Source organism: Glandiceps talaboti, chromosome 11 (assembly GCF_964340395.1).
Source record: "Glandiceps talaboti chromosome 11, keGlaTala1.1, whole genome shotgun sequence".
NCBI lineage: Eukaryota > Metazoa > Hemichordata > Enteropneusta > Spengelidae > Glandiceps > Glandiceps talaboti.
This window is the reverse complement of record NC_135559.1, coordinates 9,868,759-9,877,137: the sequence shown is the minus strand read 5'-3', so window position 1 is coordinate 9,877,137 and position 8,379 is coordinate 9,868,759.

Here is an 8,379-nt window from a genome sequence, read left to right as displayed (position 1 = left end):
TACGACTACTAGTCTTTTGCTAAGTTGTTGTTCGCTACTCGTACATGAAAATGCAAAAAAAAACCAGGTGAAAATTTATGGAGAGCACATCAGGAAGTCTTGTCTCACAACTTCATGACAGTAGTAATCGTCGAAACGCAAAGAGGTTATCTTTCCCAAAAGACAAACTTTCTTGTTTACAGAATTTCACAGAGTCCGACTGATCGGGCGATGTTGCGGGTAGGTTAGAATGCATTTCATGCAACTACAGAACATAATAAATGTATTTCATGCAAGCTATGTTACTTGACGACCGCCCGATACTTCGTGCAATCAATGTAAAAAAGGTATTAAATGTATTTCGTGAAACGGAACATCGCCTAATCCTATATTTCGTGGGTTCTAGGCCCGTTACCACCCGGCACGGTGAACCCTGCTCGTTGCCCCCTACCTTTTGCACTCCGGTCTGTTGCCCCCTGGTCATTTACCCCCCCCCCCCACCCCGCATATCACCTTTTATGCCGATTCAACACGCTATTCTCACCAAACTAAATCAATTCGATAGAACTCTTCTTTGTTTTAAAGGAATGTACAACCCATAACACCAAGGTAAAGCATTTTCTGTATGTACCCAATCGTTTATAGAATTCATATCAAGTGTAAAAGCATACTGTTTCATTTGCTAATTTACCACATTACAAAGGTCACATGCTGGACTTGTAAAAAAATAATTCAATTGAAACAGTATACTTTTACACTTGATATGAATGCTCTAAAGGAGTGTAACACGCAGAGAAAGTGCTGTTCATAAAAGTCTTAAAACTCAGCTTTAAGATGCATGGCGGCAATTGGATTACAAACGTCGGCCGTTTCTTACAAATGTCATTACAAATGTCGTTAGTTTATTACAAATGTCGACAATTTTATTACAAATGTCGTTAGTCTATTGGCAATTTTATTACAAATGTCGTTAGTGTATTATACATTTCTATTACAGATGTTGGCCATTTATTACAAATATCGTCAATTGCATTACAATTGGTTTATTACAAATGCCGGCAATTTTATTACAAATATCGGTCGTTTATTACAGATGCCAACAATTTATTGTTTTGAAAAAAGTTTGGCTGTAAGTATACAAAATATTGATTTAATTGAAATGACGATAAGATTAATTAGTTTAGAGAAACGGATTGGGGAGAAGTTATTCTCCCCAGTTTCTTTCTGTCTTTCATCTAAATCAGAACTCAATCATGGCTCTACTGGTCAAATATCCCCGAGATCCCTTCTCTATCAGATTTCAAATGATGAACTTCTACCTAAAGTGGAAATCTCGGTAAACCATGTACATCCGCGAAAACACCACTAAATTGAATAGCTTGATGAAGACTAGAAATATGTTGTAATGATGTGAAGGGGAGGGGGGCTGCTGTACTCAAACACTGATGGTATAAGTCAAATCGATTCATACCAGTGACGACAAATCTCACAAATTTCATGTAAATGTCACATGAACACATATTTTCTAATACGTTCTGTCCAATTTCAAAACATCCCCGGACAAAACTTCGCTAAGAATTATAGAGTGTACATTCATTCATTCATTCATTCATTCATTCATTCATTCATTCATTCATTCATTCATTCATTCATTCATTCATTCATTCATTCATTCATCATTCGTTTGTTCGTTTATTCGTTCGTTTGTTTGTTCAATCATTCTTGCACTTCCTCATCATACATACATACATACATACATACATTTATACGTCACTTGTCACCAATCTCGCATTCTGATTGGTCGATAGCCCTGCAGATACACAGGCGTATTTTTCACCAACAGCTGTATTTTTGCTTGTTGTATCATGTGATCACTGGACGTCCACTTGTAAACAAACCGAGCAGACAGGTTATAAGTTTGAATATATCTTTGAGTGATATGCAAATAGTAAATATTACGTCATACTACTGAGCAAACGCGCACTCTGATTGGATGATAAAGTTAGGGCTGAGATGTAACAACCGCACTGCAGTCATTAGAGAAGTACGTGATACTACGCTCAACAGTTATAAAATGAAACAGCATTTTTAGATATTCAAAAATTGAATTTCGTAGTCGCAGGTGACGTATAAGTATGTTATTTGCCAAATACGGTTAACGGTTCCACATCTTGCTGCTCGAGGTAATTTTTCCGGTATACTCCGGCCAGCCCTTATTACCGGAAAAATTACCTCTTGCAGCAAGATATGGAACGGTATTTGACAAATAACATGTACACATATACGGATTGATTTAAATATTAATAACTTGATTAATTATTCAATTAATCAGTATATTCATCAAATCAATTAATACTTCTTGAATCTACTTTCATTTGACGTAATGATTCTGCATTCTTAGATTTATTGTTTTAGATAACGCTCTCGTGCGAACGAGAGGTGATGTAATAGAGTAACAGCAATTTTGTGTGTGTGTGGGTGTGGGTACGGTGTGTGTGTCTGTCTGACTGTATACAAAAATTCTCAATAACTACTCAAGTGATCGCGATGAAACTTATTTATTATATTTATGGCGGGCACTGATTAGGTTTTGGAGAAAATCCTTACGTAACCTTATGTCTTTTCTGACCACTAAATGTTGATGCATTGATGACAATTTCTGGCAGATTATTCCAAGTGTTGATAATAGGTAGCGAAAAAAGTGCTTCCCCCAGATTAAGTCTTGCTTGTTGTTGAAATAGCTGTTTACCATGGCCTCATAGACCAGTTATTGACATAGTCTGACTTCAATTTCAGAAATGATGAGATTTCTGGGCCATACTTCTCATTAAGAATTGTGTATACTTCTGTTCACAGTCCCTCTATATTATAGAGGGACTGTGTTCTATCATATCTCCTTGTATTCTCCTAAATACAAACGTTGGTAATTTTAGTTGCTTCAATCGCTCTGGATAAGTCAAATCTTTAAAACCTGGTAATTTCTTTGTTGCCCTGTACTGCACATTCTCTATACTTTCGATATGTTTCTGTTTATAAGGACTCATGTTCACCTTTTCATTAATAAGTTCTTGTTTATAATCATTTCAGTATCATGAATCGTTAATTGATATCTAATTAAAATACACAGAGAAATACATATTATTTAACGCGATCGAATCGCGCTGGAATATAAATAGAATTTACGGGACGCTGCGCCTTATTGAACAGCGCCTCCAACAGTCGTATGATTTAATTCTCTGTCTTTTCACGCGATCGCGAGATCGAATGATTCGAATCTTGGAATTTGAAAATTCAACCTCCACGAGCTCAGTATTTGCTCGATTTGCTCATTTACTAAAAAAGAAGGGGTATGACAGTTCCGTGTTCTTTTTCGTCGAAAGATTGAAACCACATCGCCCTCGTTCACGGACACTTTCTGTTTCACGCAAACTTTTAAGAGTAACAGAAATTTTGTTTAATTAGTCAAATGATGTTGTTACGTTTTCTCCTTCTTGCAAAGTGTATATTTTGAAGAGACACGGATATGACGACTACTGTTTATAAATTAACGATTATTTTTACGTAATTTTATGAAAAGAATATAGACTGGAATCAAGCCTACCACAACTCTTCGGCACCAAATATTGATTAAAGAGTAAAATATTATCAATGGTGTTTTTGTTTATTTCCCTCGCAAAAGACGCGACATTTCGGAGCTTCATTTCAAATAGTAAACTGTTTCGGCAATCTGTTGTAATGTCCCGTATATTCTATTTGTATTCCAGCGCGATTCGATCGGGTTAAATATATGTATTTCTCTGCGTATTATAATTATATATTAATTAGCGATTCAAGATACTGAAATAATTATAAACAAGAACTTGACGGAACTTGTTGATGTTGTCCATATTCACATTATTCAATATTGTTAAAGAAACCAGAATTGTTGCCTCATGCCCTTGGGCTAAGTAAGAAGAGTGTCGTTCAGTTTCATTCTACCGTACGACGAAGATTTTCCCCGGTTTACTCCGGTTTCCTCCTGCACTAACACTGAACCAAAGGAGCCTATAAATGGGAGTAGCTCCCGATAATTACCCCTATGTCTCCGGATACCCCTAGGTAAATTAATAAACAATGACAGTAGCAAAACATATTGCAAATTAGAAATGACTCGCTCTTCTGTTTGTTAAAAGGAAATGTTGAAATGACTCATTTTACTGTTTCCTACAAGGAAATGTGTGCGATGCCTCTCAAAAATATTAATACATGACGATCTTAAAATAAAATGTCGGAAATGATTGCGGTTGAATTTGATATGACTCATTGTCATGTTTGTTACAAGGAAATGTTGTATGCGATGCTTCACAAAATATCTAATACATGGCAAACCTCCAACTGTGGAGATATTGTTTTCTCTCGATTTGGAGTGGTGTTGAACTGATTAAGGCGTGTCCTTTCTTACAAACCAAACCAAACCAGATGCAAACTGAATGCCTCTCGTAAGCTTAATGAATTTTCACTTATCAGTTGATACATACATACATACATACATACATACATACATACATACATACATACACACACACATACATACATACACACACATACACACACACACACACACACACACACACACACACACATACACATACACATACATACATAGCATTGTATATTCCATAGAAGTGCATTGTCAAAGAAGATAACTCTCCCAAACTGATGAGGAAAAAGACATAGGGGTAACTATTGAGTCACAACTTGAATTTGACCAGGGGCATGAGGCAACAATTCTGGTGAAACCCGAAAATGATAATGATGTGACACAGGTAATAAAGGCCCAAGTAAGCTATGAGTCACATTTACATACTTACTTCCTTATTCATAGTATATTTTAATAAACTCATTATATACGTCTACATATATTTGTTATTTTGGGTATAAGGCCTGAAATGGAATGATTAAAAATATAGAACTATAAATATACTATAAATAAAGAAGTAAGTATGTAAATGTGACTCATAGCTGACTTGGGCCTTTATTACCTGTATGACATCATTATCATTTTCGAGTTTCATCAGAATTGTTGCCTCATGCCCCTGCTTAGCCATGGTAAATTGAATCAAACCCAGTCGACACCTGGCGGGTTCGAACCCAGGCTGCAGAGGTAAGAGGCGTACGAGCTAACCGATCGGCCACCACACACCCCACTGCTGTCATGTCAAAACTATAACTCCCTGTAACAACTAAGATTGTGTATGGATTGGTATTTACATCATTTTACATGATTTTTACTTTGAAGTATTTTTACTTTGATTAAAAGCATTGTGTCCTTTAAAAAGTTCTGGCATTTATTATTTATGAGATTCAAGAATGTGTGGGGAGATAAATGAGAAAATATATCGAGAAAAGGTAAACATTGAGTTTCTAAAAGTAGTTTCGATTCAACTGACGGGGCAAAAGGACAGTAGGCAACGGGCCTGATTCAATTACATGCAGCTGCCACAGAATGGAGAAAAAATATCAAATGTATTTTGTGCAAGCTCAAGCTTCCTGGTAGACGACCGCACGCTGATTCTAGAATGTATGTTGTGTATTATGTAACAAAATGTATTTCGTGCAAGATTTCTACCTTCTTTCAATAAAATTTAAAATGAAGAAATATGTATTTTGTACAACACATCTGACTTTTGGCCACATATGGAATAAAGACATGTATGCTCCATCGTCTATGCGTAGTGTGTGTAGAATAAATCGTAGAATGTAACAAAACTGACACTATGTGCCCTATTGTTTATCACTTGTCACTGCAAAACACTTTATGTCATCCGGGTGCCAAGCGAAAAAAAATGCTAGCTCTTTAGAGTCGACCGAGTATAAGTTTTATATGCAATATTATATTATATATTCATAATTATAAGCAACCATCGGCGGGATACCGAGGATAGTAAGATTACTTTAGACAACGCTTTTTTTCTCAGTCTCCTACCTTTTAGTTGCAGCTATGCTTCAGTTATATTGTCTACACTTGATTATCAGAAACCAGACGTTATTTTAAAAATAGATCGAACCACTTCAAGGACATTCATTCAAGATTCCATTCATAAGTTAATTTTAAACTGATATACATATATTATAACTACTTTCAAAACTTGCCTTACTTCGTTGACAGTTTCTTCTTAGTGTGCGTAGATAACACGTTGTCCAGTTGGTACACTTAACATTGGAAGTTGTATTGTTCAGTCGTCAGGGTAAAAAACACGTTGTCAATATTAACGAAGTACAACATGTAATGTGTATAACAGGTTATTAAATACTGTCTAATGATCACGTGACAAGGAAATAATATCTGGCATCATTAGCAATGGGTCTCCTAACTCAAGTTTTATGTCTTCCTGCCTGCCTGTCTGACCTGCTTTCTTATCTTCGAACACAATACATGTATATACATTAACTGGGGTCCATTTTAAGGGTGCTAATAAGCGACGCGCCCCACAGTTCTAGTAGTTATTATAATTCACTTCTCGATTTTTTCCCCACAGACATTTTATCGTCGATTGGTATCAGAGAGCTTTTAGTCATCGAATGAAATCTGAGACAAGTTTCCTTCTCTCCAGAAGCAAACTATATGATGTTTATAGTGAAGATATTATCACAGTTTGCAGTGTATAGTAACAGGCACGTAGTCACTTGTAACTGTGTAGTTACCAAATCAGCATTGCAGAGATTTATGAGCTTTTGCACTATCAGTATGTAACTTCTGCTATATCACGCCATTTTGCACACAATTTAGATGTATATCAAGGTCTAATTTAAGGGTTGGTTTATATTCGAATATACACGCCAAATGCAACAATTGCACAATACTATTGATTGAAAAAAAATAGATTTAGAAATGTTCAAGCTAATAAAACGACCTACTGAGGATACTTTCCGTTTACATTTGTGAATCTCAGACAACAACAGCATGTTATTGTGGTCAAAGCACACGCGTTTAAGTTTTGATTAAAATTTATGGCCATAGATTTCGATATTTTCTCTTTAAGGTTATAGACCCCTGTGCAATCCTGCAAACGTCTTTACCAAATTTGTCAGAGCTTACTAGTTTGGTTATAGAGATATAATTATACAATACACATATACGTTTTAGTGGAAGATTAATTATACTAATTTACAAAAATATAATTTAGAAGTTCGAACAATTTCATGTTAGCAGTGTATCTAGTGTTTGCATTGATTAGATAAAGTTACTACATGCATACTACTTTCATCAGATAATACCAGGTTCTTCATTTTTGGTGATTTTCGTCTACGCTAATTAGGCTAACTATCATATTGTTTGGTTTGGAAATTCCCTTGTGTGTTTTATGACAATGAATGATGGATGGTGCCGTAAAAGAGGCTGTGGTTTTCAACGATGAATAACGTTGGGGGAAATAATCTTTGGCAAAAACTGCATGGAAAGTCAACTACAAAATGTTATCAGGGCAAAACACTTGTCCGTGTTGACATCCCAAGTTCCGTTGCATTCTCATTTCCGAGGTATAGCATTCAGATTTAGATAGTATATTAACCATTATGAGACGCATATGTCCTATAAAGTTTGTTGATAAACCGTACAGTGTTAATGAATAATTTGCATAATTAATGATTTTCGTAATTAGGCTATATCTTAAGACCGCATACTTCAATTTCAATATAATTTAGCACATACGTTACACATAAAGTGCTTATGTCCTATAAAATTTGTTGATTTCATTTAAAGATTTATTGTATAATTTGCATAAGAAATAACCCGACGAGAAATCAGAGAAAGGAAAAGAACAGTTGAGTAGAGAGAAAACGTCATCTGGTTCAACAAACATCTCACAGATATTACTATATTTTGACGTAATTATGCCATATCTATTACACACTTCAAATTTCACACCATTTGGTACATACGTTAACCATAACAAGGCACACTATATGTTTGATGTAGTTTGATGTAGTTTTCAGTCGTGGTGTATAATCAGCAAATGGCAATTTTTTTTTTATAATTAGACATTATCTTTAGAACACAATCTTTACATTTCGAATAATTTAGTACATGCATTGATGGTAGAGAAGTCCATCTGTCCTTTAAAAGCTTGTTCACGAAGCTCATAATTTTAATGATTCATTTGTTAATTAATGATTCTTCGATCGAAAATTATGCAATATCGTAAGTTTGCAACGTCATATTTCATATCATTTCATAATTTCATTTTCAATTAGGTGTACATCATGTATGATAGCTATAGCACAGAATTTGTGTATAGGAACAAAAATCTATGATTTAATTACCTTACAATTCAGTTACAACTGGTTCAGAATTTGTGAATAGGAACAAAAATCTATGATTTAATTACCTTACAGTTCAGTTACAACTGGTTTAACAAGTTT